The sequence below is a fragment of the Tursiops truncatus genome, chromosome 19 (genome assembly GCF_011762595.2).
Source record: "Tursiops truncatus isolate mTurTru1 chromosome 19, mTurTru1.mat.Y, whole genome shotgun sequence".
In the NCBI taxonomy this organism is placed as follows: Eukaryota; Metazoa; Chordata; class Mammalia; order Artiodactyla; family Delphinidae; genus Tursiops; species Tursiops truncatus.
In genome coordinates this window covers 18,723,759-18,745,544 of record NC_047052.1, presented here as the reverse complement: position 1 = coordinate 18,745,544, position 21,786 = coordinate 18,723,759, and the positions used below count along the sequence as shown (strand labels likewise).

At 44.6% G+C, this 21,786-nt stretch overlaps 1 protein-coding gene across 6 annotated transcripts in view; it reads right to left on the bottom strand.

Annotated features, from left to right (window-relative positions):
- The window catches only part of GFOD2 (Gfo/Idh/MocA-like oxidoreductase domain containing 2), a 38,099-nt gene extending 17,188 nt beyond the window's left edge, over positions 1 to 20,911 (bottom strand). For 2 of the 6 annotated variants that reach the window (XM_073796897.1, XM_033844343.2), the window contains exon 1: positions 20,718 to 20,911. The gene's annotated coding sequence lies outside the window, so the exon portion shown is untranslated. The other 4 variants (XM_033844340.1, XM_033844344.1, XM_033844339.2 and 1 more) reach the window with 2 other exon arrangements.
- Between the last annotated feature and the right edge of the window lie 875 nt (positions 20,912 to 21,786).

Sequence of the window (21,786 nt, the reverse complement as noted above, 5' to 3'; positions counted from 1 at the left end):
GAAAGGGAGTAGGAGCCAGAGCTGGTGGCACAAGTGCTAATCTAAGGAGTTTGGACTTTGATTGGTGGGTGTGCTCGGTATTTTTGCTCTGTCCCACCTTCGCCACCTGATCCCCTCTCTACTCTGCTCTGTCCCCCACAGATCAGAAGGTCAGTCTCTAAGAACTATATCACGTGGGCTTTAGGCCCTCTGGCTTCCATCTGGGTCCAGCCAATCTCAGGAGGAGATCAGAGCACAGGAAGAAAGGTTACACTATTCATTCTCTGCCTCTCTCCCTACCAGTATGTGGCTCTGGCAGGAGCTGTGATCCTTGACCCAGGTCAGTGTCTACGGTGGACCCCTCTCCCATAGCCACAGATTTTGCTGGGGTCCTGTACCCCTCCCTTCCCCCACTGTGCCTGAGGTGGTAACAGTATCAGCTGTAGCCAGTCCCTCGGTGGGCCACCATCCCTTGTAGGTTTCCCTTACCGCACTCACCATCGTAAATAATCTCTCCGTTAAAGGCTTTTCAATAGCCCTCTGAATGTGCGGGCTGTGTCCTGCCTGGACCCTAACTAACACAGTAAACAAAGCAAAGTACTGAATTTTCTTTTTTTTTAATTTGATGTAGGTGGAATAGAGTTCAGGAGACACTAGACACAGAGAACCAGTTAAGATATAAAATAAGAGATAAGGAGGGTCTGATGGAGGGAATGAAGTGGAGCAGACAGCTATCAATAGGACCTGGGATTATGAGCGGAGAGGGAAAAGCCAAAAATGGCGCCAAACTATAGACCAACATTCCGCATGAACATAGGCACAAAATCCTCAACAAAGTATTAGCAAACTGAATCCAGCAATGTGTTAAAAGGACAATGCATGATGACCAAGAAAATGTAAGGCTGTTTCAATATTCTAAAATCAATTACTATAATTCAACATATCAAGTCATGAGATTATTCAATTGCATTAATTAGAAATGCAAATTAAAACTTATTTATTACAACTACACACCTATTGGAATGTGTGAAATTCAGAAAATCTGATATCAAAAACTGGCGAGGATATAAAGCAGCTGTTCATGGTTAGTGAAAATGAAAAATGGTACAGCCACTTTGGAAAACAGTGTGTCGTCTTTTAAGTTAAATATACACAGCATACAACCTAGCAATCCCACTTCCAGCTATTAACCAAGAGAAATGAAAACTTATGTTCACACAAAAACCCATATGTGAAGGCTTACTTTATAATGTCTAATGTTGGCTTTATTTGTAACTGCCAAAACTTGGAACCAACACAAATGTCCTTCAACTGGTGAGTGGATCAACAAATGGTAGTATATTACTGTAATGGAATACTACTCGGCAATAAAAAAAGAACTACCAATACACGCCACGACATGGATGAACTAATACACGCCATGACATGGGTGAATTTCAAATGTATTATATGCTAGATGAAAGATGCTAGACTCCAAAGGCTCCATACTGCGTGATTCCATTTACATCATATAATAAAAAAGGCAAATTATAGGGGCAGAATAATAGATCAGTGGTTCCCAAGAATTGGGGTCAGGGGCCTGAGGAGACTACAAAATGCCACAAGGGAATTTGGGGGGTGGGGAATGGTGAAGGAACTGTTCTATATCTTGACTATGGTGGTGGTTATATGACTATATGCATTTGTCAAAACTCATAGAACTGTACACTAAAAATGGTCAATTTTACTGGTATGTAAATTATATTTTTAAAAAAATGTGACCCCCTAAAAATTGATATTGAAGTTCTAAGCCTGGGAAGTTGTAGTATCATTAAGAGAAACAGGGAAGCCATGAGGCCTGACGGTTGAGACACGTGCCAAACCTGGGATTTGTGGATTCTGTTCTTCCCAGACTGGCTAAATATCATCTAACCTTCTGTATGTCTAGCCCATGGAGCCACAGCTTCTGCAAAACCACAGGACGAGACCCACTCCCCATCACAGAGGTGGGCCAAATCCAATATGACACCTGTTTTTTGTTTTTTTAAAAATTTATTATTTAGTTATTTATGGCTGCATCGGGTCTTAGTTGCAGTGTGCGGGCTCTCTAGTTGTGGCGTGCAGGCTCCAGGGTGTGTGGGCTCTGTAGTTGTGGCACTCGGGTTTCAGAGCGCGTGGGCTCTGTAGTTTGCAGCACATGGGCTCTAGTTGAGGCACGCAAGCTCAGTAGTTGTGCTGCACGGGCTTAGTTGCCCCGCAGCATGTGCGATCTTACTTCCCTGACCAGGGATTGAACCTGCATCCCCTGCGTTGTAAGGCAGATTCTTTACTGCTGGACCACCAGGGAAGTCCGTTTTTGTAAAAAGTTTTACTGGAACACAGTTTCACCCATTCCTTTATCTACGTGCTACGACAGCAAAGTAGCTGCAACATAGACCATATGGCCCACAAAGCCTAAAATATTTACCATCTGGCCCTTTACAGAAAAGGGGTGCTGATCCCTGCCCTATCCCAGGGGTTATAAGGCCAGGAGCTCCAAGTGACAGCGTATAGTCATGAAGGTAGCCAGGATTATGATAAAAAGAACACCCTACCTCACTGTGTGGGTGAAGAGTCACAGATTCTGGGAACTCTGGCGTTAGTGCATAACTTCAGAGAGGTCACTCATTCATTAGGCAGCTTAAGTAGGGGTCAGACCCTGGGCAGAAGGTGCCTATGAATCCTTTTCTACCAACAATTTGTTTATAATGTTGGGGGTTTCAGCGTGCTGAGCTAAAACCTATATTTTCCAGCCTCCCTTGCAAAGAGGTGTGTCTAGGAAGACAAATAATACAAGGTACAGTTTGGTAGAGTTTCTGGAAACGTTCTTTTAAGATAGGGCGGGACTTCCCTGGTGGTCCAGTGGTTAAAACTCCACACTCCAATGCAGGGGGTCCAGGTTTGATCCCTGGTCAGGGAACTAGATCCCGCACGTTGCAACTAAGAACCCACACGCCGCAACTAAAAAAAGAGCCTGGGGGACTTCCCTGGTGGCGCAGTGGTTAAGAACCTGCCTGCCAATGCAGGGGACACGGGTTTGAGCCCTGGTCCAGGAAGATCCCACATGCCGCAGAGCAACTAAGTCCGTGCGTCACAACTACTGAGCCTGCGCTCTAGAGCCCATGAGCCACAACTACTGAGCTCGTGTACCACAACTACTGAAGCCCACATGCCTAGAGCCCGTGCTCCGCAACAAGAGAAGCCACCACGGTAAGAAGCCCATGCACCGCAACAAAGAGTAGCCCCCGCTCGCCACAACTAGAGGAAGCCCGCACGCAGCCACAAAGACCCAACGCAGTCAAAAATAAAATAAAATAAATAAATTTATAAAAATAAATAAATAAAAAAAGAGCCTGCATGCCGCAAAAAAGATCCCGCGTGCCGCAACTAAGACCTGGCACAGCCAAAATAAATAAATTAAAAAGACAGCAATCTCAGTTGTCGGGCATATTCCCCCCCCACCTCCCCCTTCATTCTGCCTGAAATGCAGATTCTATGGCTCGAGTTGCCACATACATCTGACCACCAGGAGGCAATCTGAGGATGGAACACAATTTCCTGCAGATACTGGCACTGAGATGGTGAATCAGATGTCATCCATGCCCTTAAGGAACTCCATTTCATCAACAAGACAGGCAGGTAAACACATTTGTTATATGGTATGATAGAGCAACAGGAACCTGTGTGTGGCACAGAGAAGAGCACCATTAACTACATGGGCCCCAGGTGGTGTGCAAGCAGAAAAGGCTTCCTGGAGATGATGTAACAGGTCCGAGTTGGTCAGAAAGGCTGGTCATAGAGCTTCTCCAACACATCCAATGGGAAGGCCCTCCTTTTACTGGTGGTCCGCTTCTGTTCTTCTGGGGCCACTTTAGCCAGAAAGTTCCACTTCAGATTGACATGAAGTCTACCCTCATTTAACTTCCATCCCATTGGTCTTACTTCTACACTGTGGAACAACCTGTGATGTTCCTAATGAAACTCTCATGTTTCCTCTATGTTTCTTAGGTTGTTTGCAGATGGCCACAATAATTCCCTTCCTTGGTTTCATGCCTTGGGTAGTCAATCACTTCGCACAGTGACTCTGTACTTAGCCATGTCACTTGCTCTGGCCAATGGGACATTAGCAACATGACACAAGAGGTTTGAAAAGTACTTGTGCATTAAGGCTTGCTCTGTTGCAACTCCTGGGATCTCTGGAGGCATCACCATGTGAACGAGCCCAGGCCATCCTAACGGATCATAAGAAACATGTGACCAAGTCATTCCCTCTGCTCCAGCTGACAGTGAGTCAACTGCCAGTTGACTGAGATCATTTCAGGCTATCCAGTTCTAGCTGAGCTTACCTGGACAAGAACCACCACCCAGGTCACCCTAAGAACCATGAGAAATAATCAATGTTTGTCTTAAGGTACTGAATTTTGAGGTTGTTTGTTATACCACAAAAGCTAACTGATACACTCCTTTACAGACCGAACTCCCTTAATTCCCTCAGACCTTCCTCACATTCTCTATCCTGCTGGCTAAGGCTGCTCTGGTTTGTCCATTGTCTAGATTGTCAATATGCCCCTGAAATGCAGCCCCAGAACTGAACACCATATCCTGAGCATATTCTGGCCTTCTTCCCTGTATATTACACTCCTGTTGCTTCCATTCATTTTAGAATTTAGACAGCCATGTTATCCTGACACATGGTAGGATTTTGCACATGTCCTAATATTCTGTACTTGTACAGTTAGGTTTTCAAAAATTTTAATTGTGGTAAAATACACATAACATCAAATTTACCATCTTAACCATTTAAAAATGTACAGTTCAGTGGCATCAGTACATTCACATTATTGTGCACACTCACCACCACCCATCCATAGAACTCTTTTCACCCTGCAGAACTAAAACTCTATATCCATTAAACGATAACTCCCCCGTCCCCCCCCCCCCCAGCCCCTGGTGACTACCGTTCTACTTTCTGTCTATATGGGTCTGACTACCCTAGGTACCTCATATAAGTGTAACCACATTACACTTGTGCTTTTGTGACTGGCTTATTTCACTTAGTACAACGTCCTCAAGGCTCACCCATGTTGTAGCATGTGTCAGAATTTCCTTCCTTTTAAGGCTGGATAATATTCCACTGCATGCACATACCACATTTTGTTTATTCATTCATCTGTCAGTAGACACTTGGGTAGCTTCCACATTTTAGCTACTGTGAACAATGCTGCTATGAACATGGGTGTACAAATGACAGGTTTTTATTTTTAAATAAATAAATTTATTTATTTATTTATTTATGGCCGCGCTGGGTCTTCGTTGCTGTGCATGACCTTTCTTTTTAGTTGCAGCGAGCAGGGGCTACTCTTCATTGCAGTGTGCAGGCCTCTAATTGCGGTGGCTTCTCTTGTTGCGGAGCATGGGCTCTAGGCGCGTGGGTTTCAGCAGCTGTGGCACGCAGGCTCAGTAGTTGTGGCTCGCGGGCTCTAGAGCACAGGCTCAGTAGTTGTGGTAGATGGGCTTAGTTGCTCCGCGGCACGTGGGATCTTCCTGGACCAAGGGCTTGAACCCTGCATTGGCAGGCAGATTCTTAACTACTGTGCCACCAGGGAAGCCCTCAGGGTTTTTTTTCAATGTCATTACTTGTTCTGGAATTTTGTCTTCCTGATGCTATTAGAATCATCAAGCTATTCAGAAGCTTACAGATGGATGGAGCCGGGGTAGTTCCATCCAAGCTATTAAAAAATCTATAATACTTTGCCTTGTAACATATATTTTTAAGTTACAAATTATGCTTTCTATTTTTCACTGCCAGGCTTCAAAAGTCATTAGGGATTTCTACAGACCAACTTATTGCCTTGTAATAGTATATTTACCCTACAAGCCACACAAATGCAGTCAATTGATTTTCAGCCAAAGTATTAAATCAATTCAATGGGGAAAGAAAACTCTTTTTAAAAAATGGTGTTGTTGGGCTTCCCTGGTGGCGCAGTGGTTGAGAGTCCGCCTGCCGATGCAGGGGACACGGGTTCGTGCCCCGGTCCGGGAAGATCCCACATGCCGCGGAGCGGCTGGGCCCGTGAGCCATGGCCGCTGAGCCTGCGCGTCCGGGGCCTGTGCTCCGCAACGGGAGAGGCCACAACAGTGAGAGGCCCGCCTACCACAAAAAAAAAAAAAAAAAATGGTGTTGTGGGCTTCCCTGGTGGCGCAGTGGTTAATAATCCGTCTGCCAATGCAGGGAACATGGGTTCGAGCCCTGGTCAGGAAAGATCCCACATGCCGCGAAGCAACTAAGCCTGTGAGCCACAACTACTGAGCCTGCGCTCTGGAGCCTGCGAGCCACAACTACTGAAGCCTATGCGCCTAGAGTCCGTGCTCCGCAACAAGAGACACCACTGCAATGAGAAGCCTGCGCACCACCAACAAAGAGTAGCCCCCGCTCACCGCAACTAAATAAAGCCCACGCGCAGCAATGAAGACTCAACACAGCCAAAAATAAATAAATTAATTAATTTTTTAAAAATGGTGTTGGAACAATTAGATTTCCATATGGCAAACAAAAAACCTGACCCTTCATTTCTCACTGTGTACACAAAAATCAATTCAAAATGAATCAAAGACCTAAATGTAAAAGCCAGAACCATAAAGCTTCTAGAAAAACGTATCAGAGAACATTTTCAAGGCCATGGAATAGGTAAAGATTTCTTGGACAGGACACAAAAAGGATTAACCCATTGATAAACTGGATTTCAAAAATTTAAAGAATTTCTGCTCATTAAAAGACTCCACTAAAAAAATAAAGAAGTAAGCCACAGATTAGCAAAAAATATTTGCCAAACACATACGTAACAAAGGACTTGTATGCAGAAGAAATCCTACAAATCAATGATGAAAAAATGAACAACTTGATTTTTTTTAAATGTCAAAGGACTTTGATTGCTTCACACAAAAGATACAGGAAAAGTCAATAAGCACATGAAAAGGTACTCCGTATCATTAGTTATCAGGCATATGCAAACTAAAACCACTGCTGAGATACTCAAAATACTTGCTAGAATGGCAAAGAAAAAAAAAACTGACAATCCCAAAGTTTGGAGAGGATATGGAGCAAATACAACTCTCATACATTGTTGGTGGCAGTGTAAAATAGTACAGTCTCTTTGGAAAACTGACGTTTTCTTCTAAAGTTAAACATATATCAACTCAATGACACAGCAACTCCACTCGTAGATATTTACCCAAGAAAATGAAAACATACGTCCACAAAAAACGTTCTCAGCAGTCCTAATTCATCTTAGCCCCACATTGGTAATAAACCCAAATGTTTATGAATGAGATTAGATAAACAAATTATGGTATAGGCATACAATGGAATACAGAAAAGCAGTAAAAATGAATGAACTACTAATATATGCAACAACATGTGTGAATCTTAAAAATATTATGTTGAGTGAAAGATGTTAGGCACATACACCAAAAAACCCCCCATACTGTAGGATTCCATTTATTTGAGGTACAGGAACAGGCAAACCTTACTTATTAATGACAGTAGTCAGAAGTGGTAGCGTGGTGGTTGGCAGGTTGGGGTGTGGAGGAGAGAGGTGTGGAACCGACCAGAAAGGGGCACCAGGAAACAAATGATGGTGGAAATGTGGGACTCGAGGGACATTGTTCCAGCTAATGATTAAGAACTCTCCAGACAATAGGGGCTGCTTAGACAATGGGTGAATTTCCAGGATGTCCGGCCCCCTTCCGAGAAGGAGGGAGATAACAAAATGTAAAAAAGGTGTCTGTCAAAGACCAATCAGGCAGCTGGGGAGAAGGAGGGAGATAACAAAATGTAAAAAAGGTGTCTGTCAAAGACCAATCAGGCAGCTGGGGACAAGTTCCCTCTCTGGTCCGAGCCTAAGCCGGGACCAATCAGCAGGAGAACACAACCAAATCTATAATTTACATACGGGGAAGTGGGAACCTATAAAACTGACATATTCGCGCCCAAAAGGGTTCCTTCTTCGACCTCCTGCGTGAGGGTTCCTTCTTCGACCTCCTGCGTGAGGACCAAGGAACCCCGGTGCACCGGCCTTCAATAAACCTCTTGCGTTTTGCATCGACTTCCGACTCTTGTTGTTTCCTGGGCGAGTCGAAACTCCTAGGAGACCGCGCAGGTCTAACAGAAATACTCTATATCTTGTGTTGCATTGTGGTTACATGGGGATATATTTGTCACAACTCATCAAACTGAATACTTAGCATCTGTTCATTTAATTGTATGTAAATTATACCTCAATTTTTAACCACCATAAGTGGTGTCTAAGGGTATAGAACAACCTACTTGCACCCTGCGGATTTCATCTATAATCAAATTAAATGGACATGTGTGAATTAAAAGTCTCTTTCCTTTAAAACAAAACAAAAACCGTGTAAGAATACTTTTGGTACCAATACAGTTGGCCCTCTGTATCTAAGCATCCTCAGATTCAACCAACCATTGATCTATTAAAAAAAAAAAAGAAAATACCAAAATGTTCCAAAACATAAAACTAGAATTTGCTGCACACCAGTGACTATTTACATAGTTTTACATTGTATTAACAACTATTTACATAGCATTTACATTGTATTAGGTATTTTAAGTAATCTAGAGATGATATAAAGCATATGAGAGGATGTATGTTATATGCCATTTTATATAAGGGGCTTGAGCATGCGCGTATTAGGTATCCATAGGGGTCCTGGAACCACACCCACACCCACACCCGCGCGCGCGCGCGCACACACACACACACACACACACACACAGAGGTACTGAGGGATGACTGTATGGAGAAAATGGCTGAAGCCAAGCTAAGGCCAATGATCTACTAAGTCTCGGCACTTGCTGAGGATCTGAAGAGGGCACTTTTCCCTAGCCAACATCACACTGGATGAGCTGCTGAGCTGTGGGTGTTAGGCAAGTCCTCACCACTCACGAACAACTCATACTAAGGAAGTGAGGGTTCAGAAAGGAGTTCTTCTCCGGTATCGCCGTAGGCAGGTGAAGTTAATGATGGCTATAAGTGAGAAATAATGTGTAACAGTTTGTGGTTGTAGCTGTACAGGTTGGGCAATAAGGTTAGCACACCACAAGGGTGGCTAGCTCAGCTCCCACCCCCCCTACACCCCATAACCAGCCCACAGCTGGAACTCCCCAGCAGCAGCAGGCTTTGAGAGCTGTGCACCCTTAGGGCATCCCTCCTCAGACTTTGCCGCAGGCCTCTGGCCCCTCAGACACATTGCAAGGGGCCAGTACCAAGGGGCTTGTTTGGGAATTAGATTTTTCTGAGGATGAATTTTTTCAGTAATTGTATCTTAATATAAAATACGCTAAAATAAAGCATTGTGGCCAGTGATGAGGCCAGGACCCTAGTTATTGAGTTGGGCCCTCAATCAATCTTCCTATCTTTCTTCCTTCCTTTCCTTTCCTTCCCTTCCCTTCCCTTCCCTTCCCTTCCCTTCCCTTCCTTCCTCCCTCCCTCCCTTCCTATTTATGTATTTATTTATTTATTTATCGTGCCATGTCGCTTGCAGGATCTTAGTTCTCCAACCAGGGATTGAACCCGTGCCCTCTGTGTTGAAAGCACAGAGTCCTAACCACTGGACAGCCAGGGAATTCCCCAAACTATTTTTTTTTTAATTTATTTATTTTTATTTTTGGCTGCGTTGGCTCTTTGTTGCTACGCACGGGCTTTCTCTAGTTGTAGTGAGCAGGGGTTACTCTTGGTTGCAGCGCATGGGCTTCTCATTGTGGTGGCTTCTCTTGTTGCGGAGCACGGGCTCTAGGCGCGCGGGCTTCAGTAGTTGCGGCACGCGGGCTCAGTAGTTGTGGTTCATGGGCTCTAGAGCGCAGGCTCAGTAGTTGTGGCACACGGGCTTAGCTGCTCCGCGGCATGTGGGATCTTCCCAGACCAGGGCTCGAACCCATGTCTCCTGCATTGGTAGGCGGATTCTGAACCACTAAGACACTAGAGAAGTCCCCCAATTTATTTTTAAAACAGATTGTGACATTAGCTGTGTTTCGTCCTACCTCTCTGGCCATTTCTCTGCTAGTTTCTCCTGATAACGACTGTGGTAACCATTGCTCCTGGCTCATGACTGATGATCCTATTCAGTCTCATGGCTTTAAATACTATCTATTCTCCGACAACTCCGAAAGTTATCAGCCAGGTCCTCTTCCTTGAGCTCCAGGCTAGTATAAACAACCGCCCATCTGATGTACATTTCGACTTCATGTCCAGAACTAAACTCCTGATGTTTCTCCCCACCAAACTCTCTCTTCCCACAATGGCTTCATCTCAGGAACTGATAACACAAATTTTCCAACTGTTCAAATCAAAACCTTGGAGTAGTCTTTGATCCTTCTTCTCTCACACTTCTCACCTGATCCATAAAAACAAGTTTTGCTGGCTCTCTACCTTCAAAATGCATCCTGTATCCAAGCACTTCCTACTACTCTATTGCCACCACCTTAGTTCAAGTCACTATCACCTCTCTCCAGTGTTACTATGACAGCCCACCTGGTCTCCCAGATTCTACCCTGCCCCTTCCCATGCTCCCCAATCTATTGTCAACAAAGCACTGTGAGTGACGCAATTAAAATGTAAGTCAGATCAAGCCACTCCCCTGCCCGAAGGCGCCACAAGCTTCCCATCTCTCTTATAATAAAAGCCAAGGTTCTTCCCCTGACCTACAAAAGGCCCTATGTGATCTGTCTGCACCCTATCCTCTTTCTGACCTTATACCCAATTTCTCTTCCCCTTGCTCACTCTGCTCCAGCCACAGTGGTTCACTGCTGTATGTATCTCAAACATACCAGGTATGTCTCTGTCTCAGGGCCTTTGCGCTGGCTGTTCCCTCTACTGTACAGATGATATCAATTTGGCTTACTCATTCCCTCACTTCCTTCAGGTCTCTACTCAAATGCTGTCTTATCAGAAACAGGTTTATCTTCCCATTGTTGGTCTCATCCTACCACCCCTGCTAGAAAGCATGCTCCTTGAGGAAAGGGAATTTTTTGTCAGTTTTGTTCACTGCTATACCCCCAAGTTCCTAGAACAAGGCCTGATATGTAGTGGGTGCTCAGTAAATATTTGCTGAAAAAAATGAAAGATATCAGACCTTGCTTCTGCGTAGTTAATCAATAAACAAAAACGTATATACTGAACTCATCAAAACTGTATATAATTCTGTATGATCTTGGGATATGTTCACAAATGTAATAAAGAGAGTACTTACATTGTTAATTAAATAGTCTGGGGCAGAATCTGGTTTAATGGTTTAGGAAAGAAAGCATCATATAACAGAATAGCTCTGTCTGCCAATTGGGATTAGGAAAATGAGCTGATGCTCTCAGTCTTAAGCTACAACTTGACCTGTCAAGAGGGGCCCTCACCCAGAACTGTCTCTCCAACTACCACCACTCCTCTACATGACATGACTCAAGCTTATCAGTTAGCTCAGACCCCTTGTAGTCAAGTTTCCTCTCTCTAACAGAGAAGCACACTGTAAATCAAGCCTTGGGACTTCCCCGGTGGCGCGCAGTGGTTAAGAATCCACCTGTCGGGCTTCCCTGGTGGCGCAGTGGTTGAGAGTCCGCCTGCCGATGCAGGGGACACGGGTTCGTGCCCCGGTCCGGGAAGATCCCACATGCCGTGGAGCAACTAAGTCCGTGAGCCACAACTACCGAAGCCCGCACGCCTAGAGCCCATGCTCCGAAACAAGAGAAGCCACCGCAATGAGAAGCCCGCGCACCGCAACGAAGAGTAGCCCCCATTTGCCGCAACTAGAGAAAGCCCGTGTGCAGCAACAAAGACCCAATGCAGCCATAAATAAATACATAAATAAATAAGTAAGTAAATAAATAATCAATCGAGGCTTGCAGGACCACAGTGATCCAGCACTTAGGGGCTATGTTCAGTCAAATGCCAACAGACAATCCTGAAGGGAAAGTAAGTGATAGTGGACTCAAACAAGTGATAGTGATTCAAACCTAACCGGTTCCTAAGGAACCACTCTGGCTGCAGTGAAGCCTTCCTGCCCCCACAGCCAGTCCATCCCTACAACCCATCAATTGGACATCTTAATGCCCCTTGAATTCATCCACTGCTCTGGTTCCCTGAACAGACATCGAGTGAGTCTCGATGGAAATGGACCTGACCATTTTCTTCCCCAGCCTCTAAGTGACCCTAAGATAAAGCCCAAATTCCTTCACGGGCTCTCCCCAGTGTGGGTTGGGCCTTTTCCCATCTCTCCACCTTACCACTTTCTCCTTTACACTGCACTCAGCATGCTAGCAACTACCAAATCTAACTCTTTCAGTCCTGCTCTGAGATTCTGGTCCAAACTGTTTGCTCTGCCTGAAAGAATCTTTTCTTTTTCTTATTTCCTCAGGATAACTCCTTCTCAGATCTGTTAGGGCTCCAGTTAAATACCACTTCTTCAGAAAAGCTGTGCCTGAGCTTTGGCTTTCACAGTGCCCGTCACACTTCACTGGGATCTGTCATGATGTCAAGACGTTGCCCATCTCACACTTTGCTGTCACCAGGACAGAGCAGTGTCTGAAGCTGAGTAGGTGCTGCTGCGTAATGATTGAGGAATGAGCATATGAATGAATAAGTACGAGAACAGATGAATCAAGAAGTCAGGTCAAAGCCTTTGTGGTAGCTGCACTGACTAGAAGGCAACAGTTTTTCCTGCTCAAGTTCTTCTTTTCCTTCCTATTTTATTTTTTTTTTTAAGATTTAATTCTATTTATTTTTGGCTGTGTTGGGTCTTTGTTGCTACGTGCCGGCTTTCTCTAGTTGTGGCGAGCTGGGGCTACTCTTTGTTGCGGTGCTCAGGCTTCTCCTTGCAGTGGCTTCTCTTGTTGAGGACCACGGGCTCTAGAAGCACTGGCCTCAGTAGTTGCAGCACACGGGCTCAGTAGTTGTGGCACGCAGGCTTAGTTGCTCCACGGAACGTGGGATCTTCCCAGACCAGGAATCGAACCCGTGTCCCCTGCATTGGCAGGCAAATTCTTATCCACTGTCCCACCAGGGAAGTCCCTCCTTCCTACTGTAAATAAAATATGTTCTAAAATCTTTAAGAATATAAGCTTCTTTGTTGTTTTTTTTTTTGGCCACACCACAGGGCTTGCAGGATCTTAGTTCCCTGCCCAGGGATTGAACCCAAGCCCCGGCAGTGAAAGCGCCGAGTCCTAACCACTGGACCACCAGCGAATTCCCTGAATATAAGCTTCTCTGAATGATGCTCCAGAACTGATACGTGGAACATTACCATAGGAGGGGGGTGCCATGACGTAACATCCAGTTGCAAAGGAATCTATAACATAAGAGCATAATTCTTGAGCATGGTAAAGGAGATAAAATTAAAACGTAAAGGTCAATTTTAAGCTCAATCCTCCTTTTGCAAAACCCAGGAAACTGGTAGGGAAATAAGTAGCCTTCCATGTGGCCTTCACCATCAGTCATGTACCAAGAACTAATTAGAAAGGTATGTCCAACTGTCCCCCAGCCCTCCTTTGGGTCTCCCAACACCTGGAATCGAGACACTGTGGTAGACAGGCTGCCACTGGGTGGATAGCAGTGCTGGACCCAAGAGGGAAGACAACCACACCTCATCACCCGAGCCTGAGCAGGAACCAGGGGAAGTATGCAGCTTGAGTTCTGAACTGCATGTTCACAGCAGAGGGACTACCTGCAGTTCAGTTAGAGCTCCCCATGAACCAGCTTGTACTTATAGTCTGAAAGGGTAACACTGCTTTCTGAAGGACTGCTTTCAGATAAATGTGAAAGTGTTTCTTTACCTACATGTATGTTTCCATTGAAAAATAAAAGCCAAACAAAACAAACAGGCATTGAGTTTTACGCATGAGTTATGACAAATACTTTGGTCCCTGGGTTTCAACGATCCAAAGGCTCTGTGGCAAGGTTTAGTTTTTCTATGATTTGTTTATTTTAAGTGTCTTACACTGACTCAATGACACAGAGATCGCTGCCTTCTCACTGACAGCAAAAACACAAACAGGACCAAGGAAAGAAATGCTATTCCCCCATTTCTACAAGCTGACACGGAGGTAAACTGTTAGGCAGCCACCGGAGAGCAGGAGAGCATACCCAGCCCTAGCCAAAGATGCCAGTTCCTCATCTCTGCACTACCCTCCACACAGTGTCCTAGGAGGGACACTAATGAAAGGCCTAATGACCTGCCTAATGAGGTGTAACTACACAATGTACAAAAGGGTCAGCTAAATTGGGTCATAAAGGAGAAGTAAATTTAACACCCACAGAGGTATCTGGATAATTATTAGATCTGAAAGTTAGTTTCAGCTGATGATTACAGTAAGAAAAAGTACTTATCTACCAGCTGTATTAATTCCTTATTGCTTTTGAAAGTCTGGCAGTAGCAAGATTATTTTTTCAAAGATTGCCTTAACAATGAGTTCTAGACTGACATCAACCTGAAAATTCCATCCTCAGCCCTACTCTCTCACAGAGCAATTTTATCTAATCCTTCAACTTCACTCTGACCTCCACGCAAACGTCCTTAACTGGCTCTATACTTCTAAGTGTCTACTGGAAATCCCACCCGAGAGACCTACCAGCTTCTCCCAACCCAAAATCATCTTTCCTCTCCTTCTCCTGTGCTCCCTCACTCCACTTAATGGTACAATATCCAGTCACCAGAGTTCTTTCCTCATTCGTTCCCTAATATTTGTAAGGGCAACAATGAGTCAGGCATTATGCCAGAAGGTGGGGCACAGAGCAGTGATCCCGACAGGTCAGGTTCCTGGAGCTTAGTTTCCATTTCTTGCTACACCCACTGTTGAATACCAAGGAATAATTTGACAGAGGAACACAATGAGTGGCAGGCATGTGACAAAGACTCTGCCTTTGCTGAGGTAAAGCACACTTGGCTGTGATGCATGTGAAGTAGCCAACCCTAGAGTGAGGTATATTACATACTTTGGTTTTACCTGTAATCCCAAGAAAAGGATGAGTTTTTAATTATAATAATAAAACATTTTTCAATGTGCAAACCTAATTTACTAAGGTTTCCTTTGTGTTTTCCACACTCTATATGGATACAAGCATCCTGTCGCTATGAAAATGGCTATTTCTATGGCAGCAAGAGACCCTTTAGAGAATTACCTGTCTGCCTTCCTTCAGATTTTGGATGTAGGATGTTCTTAGGGCACCCCAGAACACAACAACCCTGACCGGTGTTCTCTAACTCTGTTATATGGCCTCTGGTCACCAGGAAGGTTGAGTAGTTCTCCAGTGACTGGACATGCCTGGTGCCCTTCACAAACATCTCAACTTGTATGCGGAAAACTGCTTACCAACTAGGCCATGATCATGCTCAGCTGTGTTAAACCTGAGATGTAAAATAATCTAATCTCAGGACAGTCTTTGCCATAACACCCCCTTTTTCCTGTTTTCCTTTTGGTTAATGTGTAATGAAGGAGGCCGGTTATAAAATACAGGGTGTATATGGGATATGCCCACCTGAAAATAGCCATTCATTTTAGTATTTTAGAATTTTCTGAGTATTGTTTAAATGATGCTCAATGTCTTACCTCACTATTGAGACTCTAAGCTCTTTCAGGACCAAGACTGTATTAAGGAGATAACAGCTCCCTGAAACTTAACACTTCAAGGTATTTGGTAACACTCCTATAATAATTTGGAAATTCCTTGAAGGCATTTAAATGTTCTTTGGACAACAATCTTAGCATATCAGGAATATTAAGCAGTGAAGGAAGGAGAAACAAAGACAAAAATTTTAAAAGAATAACTACTACGATCAGGAGCAAGCCTTCGGTCGGGGGAACCAAAACAGCCGTTTAAGCACAATGATTTAGCTTCGAAAATAAGATCAGATAAGAAATACTATGTTCAATCATTTCCCCCATTGCTTCAAAAAGCAAGCTATGTCCCCTTAGCACCTGGCACAGGAATATGAGTGCAAAAGGCTGAAAAGTAACAGGAAGTACAGCTGATCTCTCTACCATCCCCCATTTCCCTGACAATGAGAGGATGCCTGGATGACAAACACACATCTCACAGGCTCCCAGAGCCACCCCCAGAGAGGCCCCTCTGAGATGATAACCATTTCCTAGCAGGAACCATCACCAAGCTACAGAAACCATTAACCACGTGGAACATCCTAAAATGTGCTTTGAGATGCTATAATACAAAACCATCCATCAACAAGCACCAAAAGAGACCTTAAGAGTCAAAACTATTCATCAACGAGCACCAAAAGAAATAGCAGTCTTAGAAAGCAGCATAAGATCTGTACAGTCACCTTTCAAATACGTACATGTAAATTCATTATCCTAGGTAACGGCACTACTGTTTGGTTCATGACACCTGAGTTAATTAGGAAACATCAGTGCTGCCCCGTCCCTGCCACCGTTCTCCCTCCACCACTTTTAATACAGTCAGAGAGCAAGAAGGGGTGAAGGCTCGCAGAGAGAAAACAAGTTCAGTATCATTCTTTACACAAGCAAGAAACTTTCAGGAGGGGTTTGTTGGTTTGTTTGTTTTAATATTTACTCATTACAGAAAATTACTATGTGTTCTTTTTATGTTCCTTTTTGCTAAGTTTTTACATCTGTTTGATGTACTTGTAATCCAACTGTATTCACAACTTTGTATTCTGATTTTTTTTCACTTACTATTTTGACATGCATTTTTCATGTCGTCACAGACAGTTTTTAAGGGTTACGTGGTATTTTACTGACTACATGAACCAGCTTTTCCTTTCTCTAGTGTTAGGCACCTATGTCATTTTCCAATTTTCTGTTATAACCATTATACAGGTTAAGAAATTATGGCCCAGAAATTACATGATTTGCCTAACATTATCATTCTAAGCAAAATATAATCGTGAAAGTAAATAATAAAGATTTTGAGGTTGTAAAGTGATATGGTAAATCTCAAAGCCAAGTAGAAGCATTTCCGGTTGTATTTTGGGATTATCTATTCTCATGAGAAATTGAGAGCTGACAGTTTGAGAGGAGCAGAGTTATCCCAGGCCAGAAAGGAAGACTGTGCTCAGTACTTAGTTCCCATTCCTCAAAGCCTTCTTTCCTAATCTTTCATAGTAGAAGACAGATAGGAACCATTACAGAAGCAGCTTCTGGGAATGGCTCAGAGAGGTGGTGGGGAGACTGAGGTATCCCCACAGCAATTCCTGGCAATCCTGGGTCCCAAAGAGTGTGGCATTTTGTCACTGGCAACCTTGAAAACCGACAGTACTTAGGACAAAGGCACTACTTGCAATTCCCCTTCTAAGAGCAGGAACTAAAGAACACGTGTTAAGGGTAGGGTTTGAGTGTATTTAAGTAATGCAGGAACATTCACCTCTTCCTTCTTAATGTTTAATCCTATTTTCTAAGTGTTCATTCCCATCATCACGAAAAAGAAATATTTACTCCATTTCTCATTTCCTTTGTCTGGGTTTAAAGACATGGTACTTTAATGAGCTCATTCCTGACCTAATGGCTAATTCATAAGTGAATGTTAGCGTGCTGGGTAGTCTTACTGTGTTCATGTTTTTCTCAGCATCTTTTATCATTCTGACTTTCATGAGCCCAAACTTATTTCAGCTATCTTTCATTCCCCACTCTTAAAAACACCTGACATCTAAATTTTCAAGTAATTTGGACTTTTAGGCTGTCCTGAAGTTTACTAATACAAAGCTGCTTTTATTTGTATGTAAGAAAAATAATGTCCTATTACTATACTGTAAACGAATTCTCAAATATAGCAAAACAACCAATTTTTTTCTAGACACTGTCCAATTCTAATAGTGGATTTATCCTAGAATTGGACCTCCTATTATAAAAACACACAAGTGACTTGTTAGGCATCAGAAGAGCTCTTCTGCTTCTGAGTGAGTGGTCGCTGATTCCTGTGTTTTCCGAACACCAACTCTGTATTACAACTTCCTACATGAGATCACGCTGTGTGCCCATTTTATTTCTCCTCTTATTGTATAACTAGAAAAGCAGTTCAGTGAAAGTAAATCCTGCTAGCATTACTGGTTTATCTGGTAAGTTGGCCTGTTAAATACTGTTGATTACTTTACTACAGGCCAGGTTTGATAACTGCGCTCAGCTGTCCCAGAAAATGGAATGGATGTTAGGTAATTATTTGTCAAAGGTCTCATTGCCATAGCAATGAAGAAACACTTTGAGAGTGTGCGCATCTTTCTCCTCTGAAAACAAGTGTCTTTCTGATTAGAGGGGCAAAAATAATGCACACAAATCCATGGGGCACACTCACCACATTTAAGCACTATTTTCTCCAAATGCTCATTCAAGGAAGTATTTGCACTGACATTCAAAGTACCCTCCCACCCCCTATCCAGTGCCACAGATGGTAATTGCTCCCTTCCATCTACTTTGATTTTGGCCTACTTGTCTGTCTTCTATCTGGGCCAATGCTAAAGTAATGAGGGTTTCTACACAGAATACAATAATTTTCATAAAGCTTTTCTGACAGGATTTGGTTAACAGTGCCAACGTTCCCCCACAGATTACGTATCCTTCTGATAATACCCCATTATTTCTTGAGGTATTTATACAAATATTTCCAGAGATGGAAGAAAAGTCAATAAAATGCAAAGCCGCAATTGCCATAGTTATGGACACAGGAAGAACAAAGCTTTCTTCCTTAAACTAATTTTACCTATTAACATCATCATACTTTCAATGCATCTTCTCTTATCACTCTGAGGGGTAAAAAAAAACAACAACCCTGCAGCAAAGTCAGATACACAGTGATAATTAGTTTTATCAAGCTAGCAACAAACTGACTTCAATGATTAGAATCAGGGACCATCTTTTAAAAATCACACACTCCTTTTCCCCATATTACAAACATTTATGTCTTTTGGGGGAGTACTTATTTTTTCATTGCTAATCCTACTACGAACGGGTTCTAGTATTACTATAGAAATCACATATTTGCATTTTCCCAACAAATAAAAATAACAGATCAGATCCAGACCAATCATTCCATAGGAAAGGTATAGAACAACCAGGTGGTAAGAGAAAGTCTCTCACAATAGAATCTTTAGCTGTAAAATGGTGGGGGTGGGGTGGGTGTCTACCAATAGTACTGTCTGCTGAAAATTTTCAGCTCTTGGTACAGATAAATTCTCTAAACTCCTAGTCCAAAAGCAATAACTTTTTCACATTTTCTGTAAAATGGATGGCCTTAAAACTCTTGTTCCCTGGTGTAGCTTTTCAGAAGGAAATGAGTTTCCTTATCAAGAATGTATCTAGGGGCTTCCCTGGTGGCGCAGTGGTTGAGAATCCGCCTGCCAATGCAGGGGACAAGGGTTTGATCCCTGGTCCCGGAAGATCCCACATGCCGCGGAGCAACTGAGCCCGTGCGCCACAACTACTGAGCCTGCGCTCTAGAGCCCATGAGCCACAACTACTGAGCCCACGTGCCACAACTATTGAAGCCTGTGCACCTAGAGCCCGTGCTCCGCAACAAGAGAAGCCACCGCAATGAGAAGCCCGCCTACCACAACGAAGAGGAGCCCCTGCTCTCTGCAACTAGAGAAAGCCCGTGCCCAGCAACGAAGACCCAACGGCAGCCAAAAATAAATAAATAAGAATGTATCTAGATTTCCTGACTACCATCTTCTCCATATCTCTCCACATCACAATAATGCATTAAGTGTCTTTTCTAATTTAAACAGTTGTTCCGTTCACCTGAAGATCACAGACTCGGGGCTCTTCCTTCTGAGACCTCTGTGCCCCATAGCTTACAAAGGTCCTCTGCCCTGTGCGACCAGTTTCTGGATACTAAAAGCCACCTACTTCCTTCCTCGTGTGTCTTGCCCTCAGCATGACACTGTGGGAACAATGAACAAAAATAAGGTTTATAACCTTCCTTGGTATCTATCCAAGGCAGCTTTAAACTTTTCTACTCCTGTCTTGTTCTTTACATGCTGCTGTAAACTCTTCACACCACCATTCACAAGTCCTGATCTCCCGGCCCCCTCTTCCTCCCTCACCATTCATCTGATAATGCCTTGAGAATACTTCACCTCACCTTTTGTCTTCGCAAGTCCATCTGCTTCCTTCTTGAGCTTCAAAGGTAGACCAGGCCCAGGGAGATCTGGCCAGTGGACACTCCGGGACTGGCAGAGCCACCGCACCTTCTGGAGTGTCCCTTCTCCCACCTGCCACCTGAACGCTCTTTTCTTAAAGATTTATCCCCCAAAAGTACCATCTCATTCTGAAAGACGATGGACCAGCTACCCCACGAGCCCTTTGTCTGAGGTTCCCATACCTCACATTCTTATCCACAAAGCGTCGGTCCTCACACAGGTAGGGGGTTCTGCTCGGCACAGGGCGGGGGAGCCTAGGTTTTCGCGTCCGGTAAAGGGATGGGTTATGGCCGAGGTCCTTCCAGGAGCCAAAATTCTAAAATCCTACGACCAAACTTGCAGGTCCTATTTCTGAGGCGGGAGGACGAACTCTGGAGCGACCCCCGAACTCCGAGCCCGCGCTGGCTGTTAGAACGGCCCCCTCCAGCCCCAGCTCTGCGTATCCCCGCCTCCGACCTCGGGCGCCGAGCCGCGGAGGAGGCCCGGCAGGCGCCCGCTCGCCGCCGCGCCATGCCCTTCTTCATCCTCACCCGCCGTCGCCGGCCGCCTCTCACCTGGCAAACTGGCATGCCCCGCCCTGCGCCGCACCGGAGACCAAGGGTCTGGACGGGTCTCGGCGGCCACCAGCCCTCCTTGAGGAAGGCTGGCGGGGACACACGGGCCCCAGAATCTAGCGCGCAGCCACCGGGAACGCGCCGCCTGGTTTCTAAGGAACCGGGGTCTGGAAAGGGAGGGGCGGGACGGCGGGAGGTCCGCGCATGCTCCCTGACGGGGGTGGACCACCGCAGGGAGGGGCCTGGCCGAGAGCTGCGCATGCTCGCTGGTTGGGGGCGGAGGTTAAGCAGTCTGGCTGGAAGCCCTGGTCATTCGTTTCCGGCGGTGGAGGCTGCAGACGGAGAGGTTTCCCAGCCTAGGCTTCTTTCCGGTCTGTCGCCCGGCAGCAAGAGCGAGGAGGGTCTGAGTAGTGTGGTGGGCATTGGTTGTCCCAGAAAGAAGGAAGGTCTGCTGCTGGATAACGATGTATCTTTGCGGAACGACAGTTCTCTCGAATTCGCCGGACTTCGCGGCTTTCTAATGACTCGCTTTTTCGTGCCTGTCTAGGGTACTCTTCTGGATGTTCTTTGGTTGTTCCTTACAAGTCAGTGCTTTTCAAGACTGTGACCTCAGTCCTCCTGATCTGTTTACTGGAACCTAGTTCCCCCCAAATAAACACCACTTTGTAACGAGAGTACCCTTTGTTTCACCAACTGTCCGCTAGAGCAGCGAAATAAACCGGTAAGCCTTAGTGTAAAACAGGCTATGTTGGAAATGTGTCTGGAGGGAAATGAATTTACTGTGGCTGTACTTATGGAACCAGACATTTGTGCTTAATCTAATACTCCACTTTTCCCTCTACACTAGCTTTTCCCTGAGAGTCCTGTAAAATGCCCCTGAGGGAAGCATTCTATAGTAATGTAAGTTTGGAAAATGCTGGGTTAAGCTACACATCTTAACACAGGATTTTTAGAGCTTTCAATTAGTGGGTGATGTTCACTGTGAGCATCCATGACAGTTTTCATTATTTACTGGGTCACAGAACCCTTTTCCAGTTCCAGGAAACCTGTCTCTCTGAGATAGATTTAT